We start from the raw sequence: 9,403 nt of genomic DNA on the forward strand, positions 1-9,403 counted from the left end.
GAGATCATTATCTCAATCATTTTAAATTGAATAATGCTAACACCTACCATGCAAGCTGAAAAAACAAAGACCTGACCTGCCAATATTTGTTAATCACTTGAATACACTATATCCTTTATGCTTAGAGAAATACAGAATAAAATTAAAGCAAACATTTAAATATACAGAATTTTCAAGACCAAAGGGTGAGCTTCAAAAACATTTTAGTGTGTACCACAATGCAAAAAAAGACTATGAACTATATATTTCTCTGTAACTCATGATGGAAATGGACTCCAACTGTAAAAGAATAAAAAAGACTTGACAAGAAAACTGGGCTGTTTATTTGTTGGAAACAGCAGTGCTTTCTACTTCCTCACTTTAGGAGACAGACTGTTGAAACCCTCACAGAGTTGTCACAGTCAGTCCCTGCAGCAGTGATGACAGCTGGTAAGAAATATGCTCAGTCATATGCTCAGTCATACACATTTTCTCTACATCTACATTATCTCTTAGCCTCTTGATCAGGTTGTCTAAGATCTAGTTCAGGCCCATTCCAAAAACCTCCAAAACCAGAGATTCCACCACTGCTCTGCAGCACTCGAGATGCTCCACTTGCAGTAGTACTTTCCTTGCCCACACAGATTTACAGAAATGGGCTGTAACAGATCTCTGTCCCCTAGATTGCAAACTTCTCCCACACCAACATTTCATAGTTCTGACTGAATATAATGTTCCATAAAGGCAGAAGAAACAGCAGCACCTGAGACAGGGAACTGAAAATTTGGGAGATTATGCACAGGAATCATGACCACTGTCAGAGAGATAAGATGCACATGATAGCCTGTTCTCAAGGGGTATGTCCAACTGGAAAGCATCAAGAGTTCAAATCTTTGAATGGTTTGAGTTTGAACAGATCTTAAAGATCATCTAATTCCAACCTCCCTGCCATAGGCAAGGAGACCTTCCACTAGACCTGGCTGCTTAAAGCTCCATCCAACTTGGCCTTTGACATTTCCAGTAATGAAGCATCTTTGGGCAACTTGTTCCAGTGCCTCACCACCCTTACAGTGAAGAATTTCTTCCTAGTGTCTAACCTAAATCCACACTTATTCGGTTTAAAACCATCCTCTCTTGTCCTGATAATACATTCCCCTGTAAAAATCACTCTCCAGCTTTCTTGTAGGCCCCCTTTAGGTACTGAAAGGCTGGAATACAGTCTCCCAGAAGCCTTTTGTTCTTCAGGCCAAACAACCCCAACTCTCTGAGCATGTTGTCATAGAACAGGTGCTCCATCCCTCTGATCATCTTTAAGGCCCTTCTCTGGACTCAGTCCTTCCTGTGCTGGGGACCCCAGAGCTGGACGCAGCAGTGCAGATGAGGTGTCACCAGAGCAGAGCAGAGAAGCAGAATCCTCTCCCTCTGGTGAGACCCCACCTGCAGACTTTGCTGGCCACACTGCTTTGGATGCAGTGTGCAGGCTACTGAGCACTGGCCTGTCTTATGACTGTCTCCCACAGTTCCCTTACTTGGCAGCACAGATCCTCAATAAGTGCCCATGTCCTGCCCGCTTTGAGACTGTCTCCCACTTCACTAGCCTGGTGAGGGGTTCCAGGCATGCCCTGTAGCCTGAGACCTGCAGAGAGGCATCCTCCTTCCAGAGCAAAGTATTAACACCAATCTGTGTGTGTGAACTTCAGTGGTTATTCCAGAATTTTCTAACGAACACTTCAATTTAGAGAGCAATTGCTTTGCCATCAGAGAAGCTTTTGTGGCCAGAAGGATCAATGCAGGGATGGATTAAGATACTTTCCCAGCATGGAAAAGGAGCATCCAGGTGGATGAAGTAAGAATCCTGTGTCAGTTTCTATCCCAAGCCTGAAGGAAACGGCCAATAATCTCCACTTAACAATAGTATTCAATTTAAATCTCCCTTTATTATCTTGTAATGATTTTCAGTCACAGTGCAAATGAAAAGGCTGTTTCATGCAGACTTTGCAAAATGACTGAAAGCAATAAACAGAGATGCTGTGATATGTTTGCAGCATGGCATCAAATTGGTCCAGTTATTAACTGGGAATATCTTATGCTGAGGTAAATATTGGCGAATTCTCCCTTTCCAGAGAAAACAGGTTGAACAGAATGAAATGTTGTGATGGAGGGATCTCTCCTCGAGTTATAGAGACCAGGTGATTATTATGGCTGCAGCAAGCACAGACACAACATCTGTCTGACTAGTCGATTCAGTGGTCTGATAACACCGAATACTAAACCTAAACAAACTAAACAGCAGTAAAGGCAGCTGATAATCACTAACAGCAGTAAATTGACACTTGAGATCAGTACAGAAAAGCAGGCTTTTTGAAGAATTTAATCCAGAAAAATGGCTTGTAAATTCTTTGTAAACAGATGAGAGGGAATTCCCACAATCCATTCCTGTGCGTTAGTGTTGGCTATCAATATCATAAATATTCACATAGTATTTTCAGTGTGGTAATCACTTAAAAACTGCCTTTGAAGATGTCTTAAGAAAAGACTACCACAAGTCACAGCTGTAAAACCCTTAATTCTTGGATATTTTGTTATTTATTCAATTTTGGTGTTTCTATGCAGTATGTAAAAATCAAAAAGATATCACAAGTTGAAAGCAAACAGTCCCTATGAATCCATTGTTACGAGTCTGACAATGCAAAATTGTGAGATATGTTTTTTGGATGAGCTATCATATGCATGGTTAGCATGGAAATGAAAGAAGCAGCAGCTGCCAGTGCTCAAGCAACCAGATTTATTACAGCTGTTTGTGTCTAAAAATGTCTTGCAGAGTTGTTTTGTGCAATGTGCCTGACTTAGGTAGCACACGGTTACCAATAGCTCTTACCAACCTCCAGGACCCAAACCAAGTGGTTTTGAAATGATTATGACACTCTTCAAACAGTAATTCTGAGTAGCAGAAAGCTCCTAGAAGAAATTACAAGCTTAAGACTTACAAGCTGAAGCCTTGTAACTTAAACAGTTGTATTTGTCCACTGCTTCTCTAAGTGAAAGAAAAACTGCAGAAAATTCACTTTTCGTTACATACTCAACTTTTTTTTTTTCACAAGAATAATATGACTGAAGGTCCAAGAGACCCTTTTCCACACTAAAACTGCTAAAGTGAAGATAGTCATTGCAATGCTGTCTGAGCCTTCTCAGCTTTTTGTGGAGCACTTGAAGAATATTTGAGAACAGAGGTGTACTAAAGATCAGTTAGTTTATGCTCAGTTAGCAAAACCTGACTGCTTTCAGAATCACACTGCAACATAATAGGTGCATGGGTTCATCTGCCATTCCGTTGTAGCTTTTATATTTTAATGTATAAGAGATGTTATTACTCACTTTATCAGGTTCTGGACATAAGATTTTACACAGACTCAAGTTTTATGTTGATAATACTACAACAGTGTGCAAAATACTTTTTATTATTTCATTGATAGATCAAAATGCTTATTTAAACAGTGCTGACTCTAAGTCTGAAAAGCATAGTGAGAAAACAAGAAAGGGGAAAATGTCACTCACCAATACAATTGCTGTAAAAATATAAACAATAAAGAAATGCCAAATAAATAAATACAAAGTTGATGAATATATTCAGGTTATTATGTGCCAAGACTCAAATTTTGAATTTTAGCTGATTTTTGTTAAAGTAGTGCAATAATTTCACTGCAATACACACACAAATATTTAGCCTTTTCTACCCTCACAGAACTCAAAATTATTTTTTCCAAATATTGAACGTGTTTGTTTCCTATCCTAAATGTGAATGAAAACAGCTTTATAGGCTTTACCACAAGAACTATGCTTAACACCTCCAAACCTTATTTTTGTAAATAATTGAGAACTTCTCAAGTCGTATTTAAATCAATGTGGATTATGTAAATGCTTCTGAGTTTTAAGGATAATTTTCCTTCGGGCCCTCAGCCCAAACTCTTGCATTTCTAGGAAGCAAAAAGAAGGATATATGCAGGTAAAACTTCTTGCTGCTCAGTATTGAAACCTATAAAATTATACACCGTTGACTAAGTATCTGAAGGTAGATGACCTTTAGCAATTATAGTTGGCAATAAAATAGATTGATCTATTTAAAGGTAACAAAATTAGAACACATTTTAAGTCTGTAATTTTCTTTTCCAGTAGTCAAACTCTATGTACTTAAGAAGGTACTGCCCTCTCTAAACTATCCACAGATATTCTGGCATCACCTATTTCTTCTTCTTGTTTTATCCAAAACCATATCTGAGAAGATAATGGGATCCATTGTAACTGAGTATTTTTATTTGTGTTGCTTTTTCTTGTTGGGTTGTTTTGTTGTTTTTTTTTTTTTAATTATATTCACAGGTAGAAAGCATATGATTTCCCATGCAAAGAAATAGGACCAAAAACTATTCCTCTGATGGTCTTCTGCAGAAATGTCTTACACAAGCTAGTGGTTGATTTTAACATATTTGCTTGCAAAAGATTGCAGTCCTGTTAAGAGCTAAAATGAAGCTCTTAAAATGTTACTGAAGACACACCAAATAGCCATGCCCAACAAGGCAGAAATATTCAGACTACCATCTCGTGCAGACCACACTTCTTTATTACTGAAAATGTGGAAATAGACATTATGGGTAAATTTGCTCTCCCCTGTGTGGGAACAGGAGAGGTGGCCATGGTTTATTTTTACTAAATGAAAGTCACTGACTGATGGCTGACTTATTTCCCCCTCTGTTTCTGAAGTAATCACACTGAAAATGATGATCTTGCCAAGTGAAAAGGCTGCACCCCTGTATTGACCTTAGATAAGTCAGGGCAGCCTAGTCCAGCAGTGAAGGAACTCCAGGCAGCTTTATGCAGAACTTCATGCAGTAGCATGGCTGACTGTGGTAGGGTAGTCTGGGGGAAAATTGATGTACAGCTCCTGAAGCACCTCACACTGAAGATGGAATAAGTAAAATTTTTTGCTCCCTGATGACTTAATACTAACTCACTGAGTCTACACCACAGAGGTTTGATTTTTGCATATATTTTCATATATTTCTATGTATATACATATATTTCTGTGTGGCTATGCCTAATAGGCTCTTACTACCTAGGACCCAGAGCAAGTACTTAATGGAGTAATAATGTTAACAGGCAAGAACTGATGTGAAGTAAGAATTATACCATCCTTAAACCCCAACCAAACAAAGAATTACGATTATCAGAAAACCTGTTTAGTTAATTACTTTTTTCTCTTGAAATAAGAAAAGTAAATAGGTCAATTACCATACAGAATATCTGGTATTTTACTGTTGGTATTTTCCAGTTTACTTAGTGGAATGGTTCAAATTCCAGCCCTCAGGGGCAGTAATAAAATTAACAGCTTTTATGCTGTTGGTGGAAAAGGAGAAACATCCCCAGGGTAGAATCTGAGCACACTTTACTTCAATAACAAAATGAATATTCAGTCTTTTTATTGTTGCCTGTGATCTGGAGAGCTGAACCCAGGTGCTGACAAGCTTTGCCTTAAGCAGTGCCCACTGCAAGGGCAGCACTGCAGAGCTGCTTGTCTTCATGCAAAGGTAAACAGAAGCTCAGAAGTGAAACACAAGATATTAGTTGTTTATTCAATTTCATACCTTACATTTTCCCCTCATATTTTTGAATAAGAAAGAATAAGACAAAAAATAAGACAAAGAATAAGACAAAAACATTGAAAAATCAGGCAATCAGGCATATCACACATGATACAAACAGTCTGTAGCTGTCTAATGGTACTCGGGAGGCATTCTAAAGTGTATCCAAGTTGATTTGCCTTGATAGTTTGGAATTCCCTACAGGTGATCTTCTGTGAAGAAACAATGCTTGGCTTAGGTAGTAGCATACCCACGCTCTTCAGCAAACCATTTTCCTCATAGTGAAAGAAAAATCATGGCTAATTCCATGTACTAATATCCTGATACAGACCTAAAGTCACCTACATCCTGCTGGGTTTTTTTGTTTGGTTGGTTTGTTTTTGCTGAGTCTTAAGTATGAGGCAGTTCCTATTAAGTCCCCCTAATACAGTCTTTCCTGAATTAAGGGGCTAATACTGGACACAACATTCTAGATGTGGTCTTAAAAGAGCTGAGTAATGGGTTGCTTCCCTCAACCTACTGGCTGATAATACAATCCAGGAAATGGACCTTCTTTGCTACCAGAGTACACTGATATATTTAGCTGGGGTCTACTAAGATGTCTGTGTCTTCCTCTGCAGAGCTGCTCTCCACGCACTGAGTTTTCTGAGGCAGTTGTAGGCCTGCAAGACATTGCTGAGCTGGGGGAAGGTGATGAGTAATTGCCTTTGCACCATTGGTATGGGGATGGTTTACCCACTTCTTTCCTTCACTCATAAAATTGTTGATCTTAATTGATGCATTTCTTCACTTTTGCTCTTGCTGTTCTCTCTCCAGTCCTGCTGGGGAAGAAGGATTGTGTGGTGCTTAGCAGCTGACCAGGGTCAACTCATAGCAATTAGATACAGAAATACCGTGGATGGCAGTGCCAAAAGCCTTGCTGAAGTTAAGGTAAAAACATCTACTGCTGCCTCCTTATCTACAAACTCAATTATGTTATTCTAAAAGGAATTCACATGCTATACCTTTGTTAAATTCATGCTGACTTTCCCAAGCTTCTGCTCATAAGTGCTTTCCAAGGAGACTTGCTCTGTGATTTTTGCAGAGAAAAAAGAGAAGCTGATCAGTCTGTCACTTCTCTAGTTGTCCTTTCAGTTTGAAATGAAGCCAGTGAATATTTGCTCTCCTTCAGCCACTGAGGATCTTTCCCACTCTATTCAGTACATCAAAGTCGAGAGAGAGTATCTGCAAAATGATGCACGCCAACCAGTTCTCTCAGTACTTTTGCACACAGCCTGTCCAGACTTCTGGGTCTGAATGAACTGATCTCAGGCAATTCCTGATCTCATCTGATCCACATCCACTGCTGGCGGTTCCTTCTCTTTAAGGAGAGAGGCCTGGAAGACATCGCTGCTGAAGATTGAGGCAAAACAGCAACTGAGTATCTCCACCCAGTGCAGTTCAAATGGCACTAGAGCACCTGCCCTACTCAGCAATGTTTTCTTTGATCAGCCTTTTGCTACTGATTTAGAGTTCTCTTGACGCCCTCACCATCATTTGCAAGTGTTAATTCCTGATGTTCTTTGACATCCTGTATAGCATTCTTACATGAGTGAGCAAGGTCTCTAAAATCCTCCTTTGTTGTTTGTTTTTGCCGAAAAACAAATCTAGCACATATTTTAACAGATAAAAGCAATGAGAAAGAGTAGGTGGGAAAGGGGAAAGAGGGAGGAAAGGAAAGGAAAGGAAAGGAAAGGAAAGGAAAGGAAAGGAAAGGAAAGGAAAGGAAAGGAAAGGAAAGGAAAGGAAAGGAAAGGAAAGGAAAGGAAAGGAAAGGAAAGAAAGGAAAGGAAAGGAAAGGAAAGGAAAGGAAAGGAAAGGAAAGGAAAGGAAAGGAAAGGAAAGGAAAGGAAAGGAAAGGAAAGGAAAGGAAAGGAAAGGAAAGGAAAGGAAAGGAAAGGAAAGGAAAGGAAAGGAAAGGAAAGGAAAGGAAAGGAAAGGAAAGGAAAGGAAAGGAAAGGAAAGGAAAGGAAAGGAAAGGAAAGGAAAGGAAAGGAAAGGAAAGGAAAGAAAGGAAAGGAAAGGAAAGGAAAGGAAAGGAAAGGAAAGGAAAGGAAAGGAAAGGAAAGGAAAGGAAAGGAAAGGAAAGGAAAGGAAAGAAAGGAAAGGAAAGGAAAGGAAAGGAAAGGAAAGGAAAGGAAAGGAAAGGAAAGGAAAGGAAAGGAAAGGAAAGGAAAACCAAATATGCTTAAATGCTAAAATGCTAAGGACAGGGTCAATCTTCTATGTACATCCAAGAAAATTTGAAGTGTAAATAATTAAGTTGACTTGAAAAATCTTTTGAACTTCTGATATGTATTTATTTTTGGGAGAGCAGAAGGACAAATGTTCACAGAAGTTTCCCAGACAGGCACAGAATTCCAGTTCCCAGACTCTTTCACTGCCTAGCTTTTGAGTCATTGTCGCCAGTGTTAAATGGCCATTGTTAAACACTACAATTAAACCCTACAAGGAAGCATAAATCCAAGTTTGGACAAAAATGACCAGTCTTGGAAAATAAGTTGCTGTTCTAAAACATTTTCAAAATCATTGATGATTTGGTTTGGCTTTTTTTTTTTTTTTTTCACCTTATTAACAGCAGTATCACTGCAAAACATTATATCTCTTAAAAAAACCCAATAAACAGAGCATCAAGATTGATGAATCTTTATAAGATGCAACTTAGTGGCTACATGAGGAATTTGCCTTACCTTCTGTTGGAGATCAAGCCTCCCATAGATCAATATATAAGACTTCTGCTACAAGGGTTTTAAGAAGCTATTTCAGGCCTCAGCTGAAACATATCATAAATCAAGAAGTCCATCTGTCATTGCTTCTGAAATGAAGCTAATTCTACCAGCCAAAAAAGATAAATAGAAGTGCTTGAGGTTAAATTTGTTAAACAGTCTCTATACTTGCAATCATTTTCAGCTCTTCTAAAATGGTTCTGAACTTAAATCAATGGACAGCCTCATTTTGCCTTTGCTCCTACTATTTCATTTTAAAGCACTCTTTTACTTATTTTTTGGACATTGTCATGATACTTTCAACTTTCCTTACAAATGTCATCCCAATGGATATCTCTTTGTTTGCTCTCTCTCTGTATGATTCAGATGATATTGAGACATGTCCTCAGGAGCAGAAGAACACAACCAAAAAATTAAGAAGAGAAAAACTACTTGGGTTCTTTCTCTGACCCACTCAGGCAAAATAAAACTGTAACAAAAATACAGACGAGTATAAAGTTAATGGCAAGTAGGTAGAAAAGATTGAATGTAAAAATGTGCAGAAATTGGACGTCAGGTATCAGCTAGACTAGAACACAGACAAAAATGGATCACAGTAATAGCTATTCATCGTGACACAATGAGGATGTCACACTGAAAATAATATATTTAATCATCTAAAATAATTAAGACACAATGGATTTATTTTATGCTTCACCCTTAACATTATAATTTTTTCACCAGTGATTTCACAAAAAGATTCAAGTTATGGAGAGGTTGTGCCACCCACTCATGACCTGATTTAGGACATAAGAACTGCATGCTGGTGTCCAAGTACAAATTTCTGCTCATTGACAGTAGTATTTGTTCAGAAGTTCCATCCCAGTTCACTTCTGATATTCATATTTTGCCTTATTTTGAGTAACAATTTCCTCTAAAGCAATTAGATTTTTTCCCCCTAGCAAATCTGTACTATGCTTAGTTTTTTGGGTTTTTTTTTGTTTTTTTTTCTAGAAGATAAAGTCAGACAACTCCTTTTAACATCAC

General features: G+C 38.4%; 1 long non-coding RNA gene across 2 annotated transcripts; it reads left to right on the forward strand.

Annotated features, from left to right (window-relative positions):
• Window positions 1-1,333: 1,333 nt before the first annotated feature.
• LOC128800414 (uncharacterized) lies at window positions 1,334-8,842 on the forward strand. 2 transcript variants are annotated; one of them, XR_008434969.1, is made up of 5 exons: window positions 1,334-1,404; window positions 1,500-1,825; window positions 6,233-6,330; window positions 6,429-6,542; window positions 8,744-8,842. It is a non-coding gene; the product is annotated as an uncharacterized LOC128800414 (long non-coding RNA). The 2 variants fall into 2 exon arrangements; XR_008434968.1 differs by having other exon boundaries at window positions 1,340-1,825.
• Window positions 8,843-9,403: the final 561 nt, after the last annotated feature.

The sequence above is a fragment of the Vidua chalybeata genome, chromosome 1, assembly GCF_026979565.1.
Source record: "Vidua chalybeata isolate OUT-0048 chromosome 1, bVidCha1 merged haplotype, whole genome shotgun sequence".
NCBI classification, from domain to species: domain Eukaryota; kingdom Metazoa; phylum Chordata; class Aves; order Passeriformes; family Viduidae; genus Vidua; species Vidua chalybeata.